Source organism: Carcharodon carcharias, chromosome 27 (assembly GCF_017639515.1).
Source record: "Carcharodon carcharias isolate sCarCar2 chromosome 27, sCarCar2.pri, whole genome shotgun sequence".
NCBI lineage: Eukaryota > Metazoa > Chordata > Chondrichthyes > Lamniformes > Lamnidae > Carcharodon > Carcharodon carcharias.
The window spans coordinates 10,811,335-10,827,817 of record NC_054493.1 but is presented as its reverse complement, the minus strand read 5'-3'; the positions used below and the strand labels follow the sequence as shown (position 1 = coordinate 10,827,817).

The 16,483-nt window shown below is 44.4% G+C and overlaps 1 pseudogene; it reads left to right on the top strand.

The window, feature by feature from the left end:
* LOC121270165 overlaps positions 1 to 16,483 on the top strand; it is a 53,806-nt pseudogene that overhangs the window by 32,488 nt on the left and 4,835 nt on the right.

The following is a 16,483-nucleotide window of genomic DNA, read 5'->3' as shown; positions in this document are numbered from 1 at the left end:
ATGATAAGGGAATTATCCGGGGGTTTGAGTAGTCAGAGATAGGTGTACTGTGACCAGCCAGTAGCCAAGAACCCGATGTTAAGGCAGTTTTGCAAAACACTGTGATCGTCCCTGTGATAGTGACACCAGTAAAAAGGGTGGAGGGAAGAGAGGGATCAGTGACTGGGCTGGAATAGGGGCCACGGCTGGCACGGCCGCTGGGAAGCACTTAGACATGGAGAATATGTGGGAACAGGACGAGGCTGTGAGGCAGCAATGGACAGGAATCTTCAGCAAAGGAAATAAAAGATAAAGAGATGAAATCCTGGAACAACAAGAAGGAGTAAAATCCAGAAAAGAGATGGTGGATAGACTGATTGAGAGAAAGGGAACGGTCAATGAGATCATTCAGCAGAATAAGATTGAGGTGAAAAGTCAGAGCATGTCTAAAGCTGTTCCCTGTGTGATGTAAGGAGGGTTTTTATTGGATCAAGTACAACAAGGCCAGGAGGACATTGAAAAACAATAGAGAGTCCAACAATAGACAGTCCAAAGGGTCTGGAGGGGGGGAGAGTTAATAAACCCAGGGCGTCACAGGGCCAGGAAGATATTGAGAAACAATAGAGAGCCCAAAGGGTCTGGAGGGGGGGAGAGTTAATAAACCCAGGGAGTCACAGGGCCAGGAAGATATTGAGAAACAATAGAGAGCCCAAAGAGTCTGGAGAGGGAGGGTTAATAATCCCAGGGAGTCACAGGCTACACAAACTTCAAATGTGAGCCCAGACCCATTGTAAAACAGTGAACAAATAAATCCCTGATTTTACTGAGACTCTTTTCCATGTCCCAGCTTCTGTAAATACTGACGGGAAAGGGAACAGAACCTCAGGAGGCTTCACACTGCTGGCTGCTCATGTGAAAGTGATCTCCGATCAGATTAATGTGCTTCTGCTGTGAGTTTTTAATAAAGTGTCCGAACCTCTCATTATACTTCCTGTCCAATATCCCCCTCATCCATGGATCTTCTATTTTACCAACTGGGGAAAAAAAATTGCCTAAGGTAAAAGCAAAAAACTGCGAATGCTGGAAATCTGAAACAAAAACAGAAATTGCTGGAAAAGCTTGGCAGGTCTAACAACACCTGTGGAGAGAGAAACAGAGTTAATGTTTCAAGTCCATATGACCCTTCTTCAGAGCTGGTGTTGAAAAAAATTGCCTGTTCACTGATTGGCCTCAATGGTGGCAGAATTACCCAGAATCCCTCAAGTGTCAGAAAGCCCCCTATCAATGAGAACAGGAGAACCCAGAGCACCGGCGTGAGGGCCGGGCTGTGCTCAGAGCATGCTCGGTGCAGCTGGTGGAAACGGACTGGGGTGGAACAGGCAGCTCAGGAGGCTGGAGGAGATTGTGGACGCACAGGAGGAATTGGAGCCGGGGGTGGGCCAGAATTCGATGATCTCAGATAATCCTGGAAGGCTGAAGGGCTGGAGATGACCATGACACAGGGAGCACAGGGGATGATGGTGAATAAGACTTGGTGCAAGTCAGGACATGATCATCTGAGTTTTGGGTGACCTCCAATATCTTCCTGGCCCTGTGACTCCCTGGGTTTATTAACTCTCCCCCCCTCCAGACCCTTTGGGCTCTCTATTGTTTCTCAATATCTTCCTGGCCCTGTGACGCCCTGGGTTTATTAACTCTCCCCCCCTCCAGACCCTTTGGACTGTCTATTGTTGGACTCTCTATTGTTTTTCAATGTCCTCCTGGCCTTGTTGTACTTGATCCAATAAAAACCCTCCTTACATCACACAGTGAACAGCTTTAGACATGCTCTGACTTTTCACCTCAATCTTATTTTGCTGAATGATCTCACTGACCATTCCCTTTCTCTCGATCAGTCCGTCCACCATCTCTTTTCTGGATTTTACTCCTTCTTGTTGTTCCAGGATTTCATCTCTTTATCTTTTATTTCCTTTGCTGGGTGACCTCCAGTTTCTATGGAGTTGAATGTGGGAGGCCAACAAGATGCACATTTGAATAGTCCAATTTACAGAGAACAGAGGAATGGATGAGTTTCAGCAGCAGATGAACTGAGGCAGGAACACAACTGGGCGATGTTACTGAGGTGGAAATGGGTGGTTTTAGTGATTTGTAGTCAGAAGCTCAGCTTGGGCTGAAATATGACAACAAGACTGTGAACAGTCTGGTTCAGCCTCAGCTGCAAGAGGGATGGAGTCGGTGGTTAGGGGATGGAGACAATGGCTTTCATCTTCCCAACATTTAAATGGAGGAAATTTCTGCTCATCCAGTACTGGATGTCAGACAAGTCAGGACAGTGTGTGAGTTGGAGGTGATGGTGTCTACTGATACCTGTTATCTTCATCCTTCTAGATGGTGGAGGTTTTGGGATATTCTGCCAAAGTTCTGGTTGAGCTGAAGATGTATTAAACACATCTTCACCCCCTGCACCTCCCACCTCTCTCTCTCTCCTCCCATAGAGTCTCGTGTAGCCCAGACCGGTGGCAGGTTCTCTTCCCTGAAGGACATTAGTGAACCAGTTGGGTTTTGATGACAATCCAGCAGTTTTCATGGACACTTTTCCCTTGTGCCGGCCCTACACATCATCAGATTCATTCAGCTCAATTTCACAACCTTTTTTTGTGGGTTCTCTCTCACTCCCTTTTTTCTGTTTTAAATCAGTTTCACAGGGAAATAGAAGGGGAGGATTTGCAGTCGGGAAACAGAAACAAAACATCACAGCAGAATCTGACATTCGCCCGATTTATCATAACCTGAATATCATTTTGGAAGGAAAAAGCACCGTTCGCAGTGGAGAGAAATCGTACACGTGTCCTGTGTGTGGACGAGGCTTTGGACAATCACCTGACCTGTCAAGACATAAGCGCAGCCACACTGGGGAGAAATCGTGGAAATGTGGGGACTGTGGGAAGGGATTCAGATTCCCGTCTGAGCTGGAAGAGCATCGGCGCAGTCACACTGGGAGAGGCCGTTCACTTGCTCAACGTGTGGGAAGGGATTCACTCAGTCATCCCACTTGCTGAGCCACCAGCGAGTTCACAGTGAAGAGAGACCTTTTAAATGCCCAGACTGTGGGAAGTGCTTTAAAAGTTCCTGCGAGCTGATGTCCCATCTACGTGTTCAGACTGACAGGAGACCATTTAAATGCTCTCAATGTGGGACTGGGTTCAGGGGATCATCCCAACTCACTGTACACCAGCGAATTCATACTAGGGAGAGGCCATTCACCTGCCCCCAGTGTGGGAAGGGATTCACTCAGTCATCCCACCTGCTGAGACACCAGCAAGTTCACACGGTGGAGAGACCGTTCATCTGCTCTGAGTGTGGGAAGGGATTCACTGAGTCACACAGCCTGCTTACACACCAGCAAGTTCACACTGGGGAGCGGCCATTCACCTGCCCTCAGTGTGGGAAGAGGTTCACTACCTCATCCCACCTGCTGAGACACCAGCGAGTTCACACAGGGGAGAAGCCATTCACCTGCCCCCAGTGTGGGAAGGGATTCTCTCAGTTATCTAGCCTGCTGAGACATCAGCAAATTCACACTGGGGAGAGGCCATTCATCTGCGCTCAGTGTGGGAAGAGATTCACTACCTCATCCCACCTGCTGACACACCAACGAGTTCACACTGGAGAGAAGCCATTCACCTGCCCCCAGTGTGGGAAGGGATTCACTACCTCATCCAACCTCCTGGCACACCAACGAATTCACACTGGGGAGAGGCCATTCACCTGCCCCCAGTGTGGGAAGGGATTCACTACCTCATCCAACCTGCTGACACACCAGCGAGTTCACACTGAGGAGAGGCCATTCACCTGCCCTCAATGTGGGAAGGGATTTAGTCATTCAACCCACCTACTGACACACCAACGAATTCACACTGGGGAGAGACCATTCACCTGCCCCCAGTGTGGGAAGGGATTCACTACCTCATCCAACCTGCTGGCACACCAACGAATTCACACTGGGGAGAGGCCATTCACTTGCCTCCAGTGTGGGAAGGAATTCACTACCTCATCCAACCTGCTGAGACACCAGCAAGTTCACAAGTAATTAAAGTGGTGGGATTTTGCTGTTAATCACATCCAGGACTGAACCATGTTCATTGGGATCTGTTTCTGCTGATGTTAGTCAACTACCGACCACTTAGAGGGGCTAATATTCTGGATAAATATCAAATAAATTAGTCTTGTGTTAAAGACACAATGTGTTGAATCTTTTTAATATCTCTAACACAAGTTCATTCCTTTTGAAGTGCTCTCCCTTTCCCCTGCCTCCTCCATCCTCACCCCTAACAACCGGTGTGCCAAAGGATCCACCTTGGTCTCCTCTTATTTCTCATCAACCTGTTCCACACAATGACATCATCTGAAAACACTGTCACATATCACATTTACACTGACAGCTCCCAGCTCTGCCTCACCACCACCTCTCTCGACTTCTCCACTGTTGGTAAATTATCAGACTGTTTGGTGGATGTGCAGAAATTTCCTCCAATTAAATACTGAGAAGACTGAAGTCATTGTCTGAGTGGCTGGTAGAAGCAAATTCAGTCGTAACTTTCAAAAGTGATTTGGATTTTAAATTAATTGGAAAGATTTGGAAGGCATTCAGAAAAGAGCAGGGGAGTGGGACAGATTGGTCACATTTTCAGGGATGGTACAGGCACAATGGGCTGAATGGCCACCATCCATGCTCTATGATTCTGTCATATCATGTTTATTATGAATCATTATATTATTATAGATGATAGAATCTCCTAATAGTACAGCAGAGAAGGAGGCTGGTTGGCCCATAGAATCTGTGCTGACAAATTCGATGAGCTATCCAGTTACCCATTCTTTGCTCATCCCTGCATCATTTCTCCTTCAAATATTTATCCAGTTCCTTTTCGAAGTTTACTCTTGAACCTTTATCCATCAAATAGTGAATTCCAAATTCTCACCAGTTGTTGCTGAAAAGATTTCCTCATGATGCTAGTGTAAAAGCAGAAGATTGCGGATGCTGGATATCTGAAATAAAAACAGAAAATGCTGGAAAAACTCAGCAGGTCTGACACCATCTGTGGAGAGAGAAACAGAGTTACCATTTTGAGTCTGTATGGCTCTCCTTCATTGCACAATACCAAATATAGGATCGCCTGTTCCCTAGTCGGTTCCTCAACATTCTGGTCTAAAAACCATCTTGTATACTCCAGGAATTCATCCACCACAGTATTATTGCTAGTTTAGTTTGACCAGTCTATATGCAGCTTAAAGTCACCCATGATTAGCATTTTTACATACATCTCTAATTTCCTGTTTAACACTGTCACCTACTTTATCACTACTGTTGGGAGGCTTATAGACAACTCCCACTAATGTTTTCTGCCCTTTGTTGTTTCTTAGCTCCACCCAGACTGATACTAGATCTAGATTTTCTAAGCCAATATCCTCTCTCACTGCTGCACCGATTTCATCCTTAACTAACAGTGCCACACCACCTCCTTTTCCTTTTTGCTTATCTGTCCTAAATATCGAGTACCTTTGGATATTCAGTTCCCAGCCTTGGTCACCCTGCAGCCATGTCTCTGTAATCACAGTCATATCATACCCGTTTACATCTATTTGCACTGTTAATCCATCTACCTTATTGTGAATGCTCCATGCATTCAGATACAGTGTCTTTAGACTTGTCTTTTTAACATTTTTTATACTTCTCTTTTATGGTCCTATTTGCTGCTAGCCCTTGTTTCCTCTGCCTTCCACTTTTGCTTTCTACTTTTCTATCCTTCACTCCTATCTTTGTTTCCCTCTCTTGTGTCTCCTCGCTCAGTTTCCCATTCTGCTGCCAGTCTAGTTTAAACCCTCCCCCACATTACTAGCAAATACCACTGCGAGGATACTGGTCCTGGTCCTGCAACCCATCCAGCTTGTACATGTCCCATCATCCCCAGAATCAGTCCCCATGCCTCAGGAATCTAAATCGCTCCCTCCTACACCATCTCTCCAGCCATGCATTCATTCGGTCTATTGTCCCATTCCTGATCTCACTAGCACATGGTACTGGGAGTAGCCTGAGATTACTACCTTTGAGGTCCTGTTTTTTAACTTATTTCCTAGCTCCTTACATTCTGCTTTCAGGCCCTCATCCCTCTTATTACCTATGTTGTTGGTACCGATATGGACCATGACCTCTGCCTAATATATGATATAGTAGTATATCATATATTAAAATCATTTTTTTAAAGTTCATTCAAGGAATGTGGGCTTCACTGGCTGGGCCAGCATTTATTCCTATTTGTCCTTGAGAAGGTGGTGGTGAACTGCCTTCTTGAACGGCTGCAGTCCATGCAGTGTAGGTACACCCAAAGTGCTGTTAGGAAGGGAGCTCCAGGATTTTGATCCAGCGACTGAAGGAATAGCGATATATTTCCAAGTCAGGATGGTGAGTGGTTTGTAGGGGAACTTCCAGGGGGTGGTGTTCCCATCTATCTGCTGCCCTTTTCCTTTGAGATGACTGAGGTTGTGGGTTCGGAAGGTGCTGTCAAAGGAGCCATGGTATGTTCCTGCAGTGCATCTTGTAGATGGTACACACAGCTGCTACTGTTTGTCAGTGGTGGAGGGAGTGAATGTTTATGGATGGGGTGCCAATCAAGTGGGCTGATTTTTCCTGGATGGTGTCAACCTTCTTGAGTGTTGTTGGAGCTGCACTCATCCAGGCAAGTGGGGAATATTCCATCACACTCCTGACTTGTGCCTTGTAGATGGTCGACAGGCTTTGGAGAGTCAAGAGGTGAGTTACTTGCGGCAGGATTTCCAGCCTCTGACCTGCTCTTGGAGCCACAGTATTTATATGGCTGGTCTAGTTCTGTTTCTGCTCAATGGTAACCCCCAGGATGTTGATAATGGGGGATTCAGTGATGGTAATGCCATTGAATGTCAAGGGGTGATGGGTAGATTCTCTCTTGTTGGAGAAGGTCATTGACTAGCACTTGTGTGTTGTGAATGTTACTTGCCACCTGTCAGTGCAAGCCTGGATATTGTCCAGGTCTTGCTGCATTTAGAAATGCACTGCTTCAGTGGCTGAGGAATCGCGAATGGTGCTGAACATTGTGCGATCACCAGTGAACATCCCCACTTCTGACCTTATGACGGGAGGAAGGTCATTGATGAAACAGCTGAAGATGGTTGGGCCTAGGACACTACCCTGAGGAACTCTTGCAGTGATGTCGTGGAAATGAGATGATTGACCTCCAACAACCACAACCATCTTCCTTTGTGCTAGGTATGAATCCAACCAGTATTGAGTTACCCCCCTGATTCCCATTGACTCCAGTGTTGCCAGAGATCCTGATGCCACACTTGGTCAAATGCTGCCTGGATGTCAAGGGCGGTCACTCTCACCTCACCTCGGGAGTGCAACTCTTTTGTCCATGTTTGAACCACGGCTGTAATGAGGTCAGGAGCTGAGCGACCCTGGCGGAACCCAAGCTTAGCATTAGTGAGGTGGTTATTTCTAAGCAAGTGCTACTTGATACAGAAACAGACCCAATCTCGATGTGGTGATGAAAATTTTTGTTCACCAATTAAGCTTTGAGCCTGATGGGGAGGGGGGACAATAAATAAGAGGTTACACTTTGGGCTCAAATCAATAAGGACTCTGATCTGTGGGAAGGAAGGAAACGCTGGGAGGTGGGCGGGGAGGATTCAGAAACACCCGCTGGAGGCCCCAAACCCCCAATAAGACTCATTAATTTTATTGTCAGTCTGCAGACAGGAGCTGGAGAACTGAACCCAGGCAGAGGAGAGGGAGGCAGAAAACAGGAGTGGAGGAACGAAATGGTGAGATGGGTTTGGATTTCAGCTGAGGGATGAGGGAGAGTATGTGGGACAGGGATTTACAGCTTTTGGGGAACAAGAGAAGAAAAAATGTTCTGTAGAAACTAGAATTGATTGTTCTGAATTTCTATCTTGGAATGACAGTGATGAGCTTTGCAAACAAGTTGAAACATAACTATTGGGAAGCTCCACTCTCTTTAACTCTTGGTCTAACAAGGTTGAAACTTTAGTTTAACAGTAAAAGATAACTTTTTAAATTTTAATTTTTTTGTCAGTTTTAACACAGTCATTTGGAAAGTTACTTGAAGAGAGAATCAAACAATGCAAAATTTGGGAAAAAGATTTTTAAAAAAAAACAAAAGAATTGGAAAAACAAAGTTAAAAATTGTAGCTCGATTCATCTTTGATCTGAAAAAGAAGTTATGTAACGTTGACACAATTGTGTGCATGTGAGAATGTTTGCTCTGTGCATTTGCAAACAAGCAGAAAGGTTAACCCTTTCCAATGACAACATGGTGATATTTTGAACTAAATTTTGGTTTATCCCATTTGTTATCTTTAAAGACAAAGTACTTGAGAACGACTGATATGAGAGTTATCTCCAAACTGACCGCAAGTACCTGCACTTCTGTCCCTGATCCAATTACACCACATTATGAAAATATTAAATTGGATGGTAAAGTTCCTCCACAGCTCATGAGTGAGATAGAATGGTAATTAATGGGATTTATCCACTTAGGATAAAAGATAAAGTAAATCACACCACCAACTGGGTATTGGAATAATCCCCTCTCCCCACCTCGGGTACACTTCAATAGAATAGATCAAATTGCTATTCATGTACATTCTAGTGAAACTCAGAAAAATGTAGATGGGACGAGTAAATTGATCTTGGAAATGTTTATATCCTTGCCTCTGAACTTTTAAGAAAACTGCATTTGATAGTCTGGTCACTATCTAAAGCATCAGAACCATAAGCAAAGATCTTCAGTCAGATGCCCAGTTTGATCTTTCAATAAGATCACCTGAAAGTTCAAGAATGGCTTGTATCAGATGGAGCATATGTGATACCGGGATACTAGTGTGCAGGTGTGATTTGTTACGTCGGGAGTAACTAAAATGCCGAATTGCATGGTGAAGCTGCATTGAAGACTGGGTCCCAGACATGCTCAGCTACTCAACAACAGAACAACATTGAGTGATTATTATAAGAGAACATTTTAAATCATCAAGGTATTGACACAAAGTCCACAGAGAAAACAATCAGGATAGAATTAATCACACTGGTGTCTATCAGAGAGAGTAAAATTAAAGTGAAGAGGGATATAGAATCTGGATTTAGAAACATCCACAAGGTGGATGCAAGTGAACAGAGAGCTGGAGAATCTTTAAAGTCCACAAACGAACTTTTGTTTGAACCATATGTATTTACAATATGCCAATAATTTAGAATTGTGTGAGATGATCTGCAGGTGGAGAGGATAAATCAAAGTCGATAGTTATCACATTTTACTGGAAAAGTTTTTACATTTATTCTTGGTGGTAGCTCAGGGGTTTGAGTTGCTGATTCTGATAATTCCAGAAGCCTTAGTATGTTATCGATGCTACTTAATCAAGACATTAGGAGAACAAGCTTGTAGCTTAGAAATATCTGTGTTAGTCAGAAGTCAGCTTGTGAGAAGTCAATAAGGATATTCCCTTCCCAAGATGGGGAGATCTGGAAGAAATCATTGTCCAATAGCATTATAAAATTTTAAGAAATTTATTGAATATTATAGGAATCCCTCTCTCTTGCACGCTCTTACTTTTGAAGAAAGTTTCTGGGTTGACAAACACAGGACAGTGTGGCCTTGTTATCTCTGCCAAGGACATGTTCTCTAGCACAGACCTTGAAACAAGACAAACTTGATAAGGGCGGCGGGGTGGGTGGGGTGGGGGGGAGAGTGGCGGGGGAGGTGGGTAGAATCTCATGATGCAAATGTAAACCAACTGTCTGAGTAAAGGTTAAACAGGATGGCCTAGAGAGAGATGAACCGCAAAATCGCTTCATGGCCCCTCAATATGAGGGATTCACCCGAATATCTGCGCCCTGCTAATGGACAATTGAAAAAGCGATTGACAAAAGAAGTAAGATATAAAAGGCCTTTCAAGAGGGCAAATCACTTCAGACAACAAAGAACTTCTCAGTGATCCGTGCTGGCTTTAGCCAAACACTTTGGCCCAAGGAGACCGAGAAAGGAAGAAACTACCACCTCCAGCCACAGAGACCAGGATCCCCCTGATCTGGGACCAGTAAACCATTCCAAGGAGACTGTCATCTCCAGCCATGGAAATCAGCATCCCCCTGATCCGGGACCAGTAAACCATTCCGAGGAGACTGCCACCTCCAGCCACGGAGATCAGCATTCCCCTGATCCGGGACCAGTAAACCATTCCGAGGAGACTGCCACCTCCAGCCACGGAGATCAGGATCCCCCTGATCTGGGACCAGTAAACCATTCTGAGGAGACTGTCACCTTCAGCCATGGAGATCAGCATCCCCCCCTGCTTCTCCCCATCCATACGTCTAATCTGGGACCAGTAAACTATTCTCATCTGTTATGGGTCGTATGTCTTTTCTGCCTATTTAACTGATGTAAAATCCAAACTGTTGTTTCTTAATAAAATGCTTTAAAATCACCTACAACTTTGATCCCCTTTTTAGGTAATCTGTGACTCCCGGACTAAAATCTTACACTTGTCCATAAGAGTAACTGAAGGTACGAGAACTGAAATAGTCTGGAGTAATGATGAGGTGTTAGTTGTGGCTCAGTGGTCACGTCCTTATCTCTGAGTCAGGAGGTTGTGGGTTCAAATCCACATCCAGAAACATGAGCATAAAATCCAGGCTGATATTCTGATGCAGTACTGAGGAAGCACTGTGCTGTCAGAAGTCCCATCTTACAGATGAGACCTTCAACAATGGCCCTATCTGCCCTCTCAGTTGGTCTAAAAGTTTCCATGATGTTATCCCAAAGAATGGGGGAACTCTCCCTGGTGTACTGCTTCCTATTTATCCTCAACAAACATCACTGAACTGATTGTCTGGTCGAAGTCACATTTCTATTTGTGGGATCTTGCTGTGCACAATGTGGTGACTGCATTTCCTACGTTACAACAGGGACGACACCTCAGTAGAACTTCATTGGCTGTAAAGCACTTTGAGTCATCCTGAAGTTGTGAAAAGTGATATATAAATACAAGTCTCCATTAACAAAGGAGAAAAGGCCCAAAAATGGAACAGTCGGTAACAGGACATCAATCAGTCTCCTCCTATCTTAGAGAAATCAAGGACTCAAACACTGTGTGTTTGTCACAAAGCTGATTTAGTTAACCTGTATCCCGAATATTAAACTCCAGCCCAGTTTCAGAGATTATTAACATCAACTGAAACAAACTCCAACTGTTAGAATGAACATGATTCTGTCCTGGATGTAATTTGCAGTATCAATGACAGCAGAATCCATCCTCTGGAGCCTCTTGTGAACTCACTGGTGTGTCAGCAGGCTGACTTAGTGAATCCCTTCCCACACACGGAACAAATGAACTCTCCAGTGTGAATGCACTGGTGAACATCAGATCCATTTAGCTTTTAAAGCTCTTCTCACGGTTAGAACATTTAAAAGGTCTTGTGTCAGAGTGGTGAGTTGGTGTGAGGCGAGAGGGTGAGCTGAGTGAATCCCTTCCTACACTAGGAGGAGGTGGATGGTTTTTCCCTGGTGTGAACTCGCTGGTGTTTCAGCAGGATGGATGAATGAGTGAACCTATTCCCACTTTCGGAGCAGATGAGTGGTCTCTATCTGATATGAGTTCTCTGGTGTTTATATAAACTTGATAACTGAGTGAATGCATTCCCACACTCAGAGCAGGTGAACGGGCTCTCCCCAGTGTGACTGTGTTGATGAATTTCCAGCACAGACTGAGTTCTGAACCCCTTCCCATAGTCCCCACATTTCCACGATTTCTCCAGGTTGGATGGTCAGTTGAAGCCTCGTCCACACACAGAACGCGTGTACAGTTTCTCCCCACTGTGAATGATGTGATGTTTTCTCAGACTGTGTAACTGATTAAAGCTCTTTCCACAGTCAGATCACTGGAACACTCTTACTTGGGTGTGTGTGTGTCTCAGAGTTTATCAATCACACTTATTTTTAAGATCTTTTTTCCACAGACAGAACGTTGCTCCTTCCAAATTTAAAGGCTGATGATAGTCAGGTCCTGATGAATTGAGTGATTCAGATTTTGATGTGATGTTTGGTTCGAGGTTTCTGTCTGTAAATCCTCCCTTGCTGCTATCCTGTAAAATGAGTTGATAGTGTCAGTGTCACGATCAGTGCAGGATAGAATTCACCTGCTGTGGGTGTGGGAAGGGATTCACTCAGATATCCAACCGGGTGAGACACCAGCGTGTTCACAAGTGACTTCAGGGATTGGCTTCTGCTATCATTGCTGCTGTTCATCACATCCAGGACAGAACCATGTTCATTCTGAGAGTCAGTGTTTGTTTCTGATAGTAATAGCCTCTCTAACTTGTCTGGAATTTAATATTCTGGATAAATATGAAATCAACCAGATTTGTTTGGAAACTATTGTTCTGGATTTTTGTTCCCACCTGAGTGTTTAGCATCACCTGGCTGGAGCTCAGAAAGGACAATCTGGGGGAGGGTCATATGGCAGGAACAGATCTTCAGCCATGACACAGTCCAGGAGCACAATAACCATCCATTTCTTGTCCCTGTTGGATAAAATCAAACACTATTTATTCTCCATCTAGTTAACTGACTTTTTCATTTTGTACAGTTTAGACTGACCTCCATGGTAACTCAGATATTGTGTTCCTTTCTCTCATTTCCAATTCACTAATATAACATTTGTTTTTCCAAATCTATCTAGAACATCAGATGGACCTTCCCAATTAGCTTCCCGACCCCATCCCTTTTCACAATGTTTTTAACATGACTACATCTCCCATTGAACAGTTAATGTAATGGGTGGGGTGGTTCTCCCGGAGGTGTTGAGACGGGCAGCACCATCTTCTCCACTGCCTGTAGCAGGGAGGATGCTTAGGTTTGTTGGAGGTTCTGGAGAAACTGGTCCTGAGTCTGTCGAGTAGCAATGGGGAGTGGGACCTCGGGGGGATTCACAATCTGGATTGGCCGACCTGTCATAAGCTGAAATGGGCTGTGACCGAGGAGTGAACAGGAGGGGAGTGAATGGTCATTTAGACACCAGGAAAGATGGTAACCCAGTCTTTGGCCTTGACCAGATCATCATCTCCCTCCGCGACAGCTTTTTTCAGTGTCATTTCTATAGAGTGATTAAATCTCTCGACCATCCCACTGGACTCTGGGTGGTCGGAGATGTGGAAATGTTGTTCCACACCCACAAGATGACACAGCTGCTGCATTACTTCTGCTGTGAAATGAGAACCATTATCATTCTCTATCCTTTTCACAAAGTCCTATCTTGTAAATATCTGTTCCCTCAAAATTTTAGCTGTCGTGACTGCATCATTTTTACAGACAGGAATCCTTCAATCCACCAGGTAAACATATCTATAACTATACTGGTCCCCTCTTTTTACTGTGAGTAGTGGGCCTGTATCATCAATCTACAATGTTTCCCAGGGAACATCATTCATATGGGACATGTCCATTGGGACCTTTCATTTCGCAGGGCCGGATTAATCTGGGCACAGATGATACACAGGATCAAGTGCGCCTTCAGCCACCAATAGTAATTATGAACATATTGAGGGCCCTGAAGGAAAACATGTCCCCAGTTTGATCCCTAAACAAAATTCATTATTTTCTAAGCATCGAGGTGTGACCCAAATCAAGTTAGAGCCATCCTAGTAATAGAAAACTTCAGCATGCAAGACGACTGAGTCCTTACTTGCTGTGAGGGATGAGGGAAAGTTTTTCCTATGGTGCACAGCCTCTTTGACCACAGTCACATCAGGGTCAGGGTCCTGACAAGTTTTTAAATCAGGTTTAACTGGAGTCTGTCATACTGGTGCCAATGATGGAGTTTTGTGTGAATCCCATGGAATCCCCGCTGGAGGTGCTTTCCTGGTGAGTCAGTCTGCCTGGCTATTACCATCACGATCTTCACTAAACTGCTGCTGCTGATGTACCTTCACCTTACAAATAGCAACTTGACTTGGACACTTACCAGCAATATCCCAAATCATTCGGAGATCAGATTCATGGGTGAGTGGTTGGTTTCCTTTCCAACAGTGAAATAACTGCATTTTTCTTTGCTCGAGAATTAAGTTTTCCTTGGGGGAGTCACAACCAAAGGAGCTTTCAGAAAAGATGGTGATTCAGTCAACAGCGGTTTGAAGAGCTGTGATTACAATAACCTCAGCTTTCTGGGATAAACATTGTGCTGGGTATTTAATAAGGATACTACAGCTATCATAGGGAATCAAAGATGCAGCACGAGCCTAATACTTTCATAAAATCCACATAAACCCCAGATGAGTTTAACAGTGATGTGACTTTACAAGGTCAGTTGGACACGGCCTCTTTCACCTGACAAGTATCTGGGGTCTTTCATACTGGAACATCCCAACCAATTGGTATCTGTGAGGTTGCAGAGTATTAATATCTTTGATTTGTAACTCCATTATTCATTAGTCTATCACACCAAAGATAGTGCCATAACTTGGTGCTTAATTAATAATGTCAATGAAGTCTATTGGGCATGTGGAATTATTGAAATAAACTGTACTTGGTACTCTTGTGTGCTTAACTAACCAGTGAACCCCAAATGGAAGGAATATACTGGAAACCTGCAATGAAAATGGAAGGTGCTCAGAAAATACAGCAGGTCTGACAGCATCTGTGGAGTGAGAAACAGGTAATGTGACTTCTTCAGAACTGAAGAGGGGCAGACATAGGACAGGTTTTATGCTGTTGAAAAAAATGGGGCGAACAAAAGAGGAGGTCAAGGATAGGTTAGATGGTGCGAGAGATTAAATGACAAAGATGTCATGGAACAAAAGGCAATGGGAGTGTTATTGTTTTTAATAAAGAAACAAAGCACAGTAAGTTTTAATGTCAGAACACAGGACAAAAGACTGTCCAGTTCTGTTTTGAAGAAGTCATATTGAACTCAAAACATTAACTCTGTTTCTCTCTCCACAGATACTGCCAGAGCTGCTGAGTTTTTCTACACTTTCTGTTCTTAATTCAGTGAACCATTAATATCTGCTCTGTGCACAGGGGTGAGAGTGCCTGAGAAGTGTCCAACTGGAAAACACTTTCCATTCACCTCTTGCATTACTACAGTAGATGGACATCGTTTTGACAGTGGCAACAGGGCTGTGGAATTAAGTGGATAGATCTTCCAAAGAGCCTGCACAGGCATGGTGGGCCAAATGTTTTCCACCTGTGCTGGATTATTCAATTAAACAGTGAATATTCAGTATCAGGAGATGAAGACAGAAAGATAGAGCAGCCAGAGACTGTGGGATTGAAACCAGGCAGAGTCAGTTAAGACTCTCTTCAGGAAGAGAGTGAGAGGAAACCAATGGGAAAAGTTTTAAAATCTCAGTTTATTTCCATAGGACAGCAGTTGTTTAAATCACTTTAAGAAATGGAACATAGCAGCGCACAGATTTTCAAAGGTTTACATATTTTTTTTAAATTAATGTATCTAAATTTCCAAACAAGGTTATTTTCTACTCTGTGTTTGGATATTTCAATGGCTCTGTTGTTACCCAACATTCCCTGCGGTTGTGACTGTGCTCTATACACACTGCAGGACGCTAGTGCGTAGGCGCAGTGCTTAACTATTTGGAACATGCGCAGTCTTACTTTGCTCGGAGCAGTGTGAGGGAGAGGCTTTTGGTAATGGGTGAGAACGGGCGGGGCGGAGGGAGAAATGGAGCCGGGAGGTGGGAGAGAGAAGTTTCATAAACGTCCGGTGTAGGCCTCAAGCTCCGAATAAGATCGTGCAGGTCCCACATATGCAGCTCCGGGGCTTTTCCCCGGGTCCAAGCCAAGGTTAACGTCCGCCATCTTGTTCCAGTGAGAGCAGTGCGCATGCGGATTCATCTTGGTGACGTAACAGTATGGGCGGAGCTTCAGGGTGCCGGTGCTGGTGCCCAGGAGAGAAAATCACCGATTTTGCACCCACTCTGCTCACAGGAGCTAATGACAGGCCGAGATTAGCGGATGGGCAATATGCTGCAGGGTGCATGGGTGGCCATCTGAAGAACATAAAAATGGGAATATTAGAATTAGGAGCAGGCCATTCAGCCCATTAAGTCTGAAACCCCATTTAATAAGATCATGGCTGATCGGCCTTGAATATATTCAATGACCAGCCTCCACTGCTCACTAGGGAAGAGAATTCCAAAGACTGACAATCCTCGGAGGGAAAGAAATTTCTCTCCCTCAGTGTTAAATGGGAGATCCTTTATTTTTGCACTGTGCCCCCTGGTTCTAGATTCCTTTATGAGGGACAACATCCTTTCAGCATCTACCCTGTCAAGCTACCTCGGAATCTTGCTTGTTTCAATAAAATCACCTCTCATTTTTTTAAACTCCAATAAGCATAGCTCAACCTTTCCTCATAAGACAAACACTCTCATTCCAGG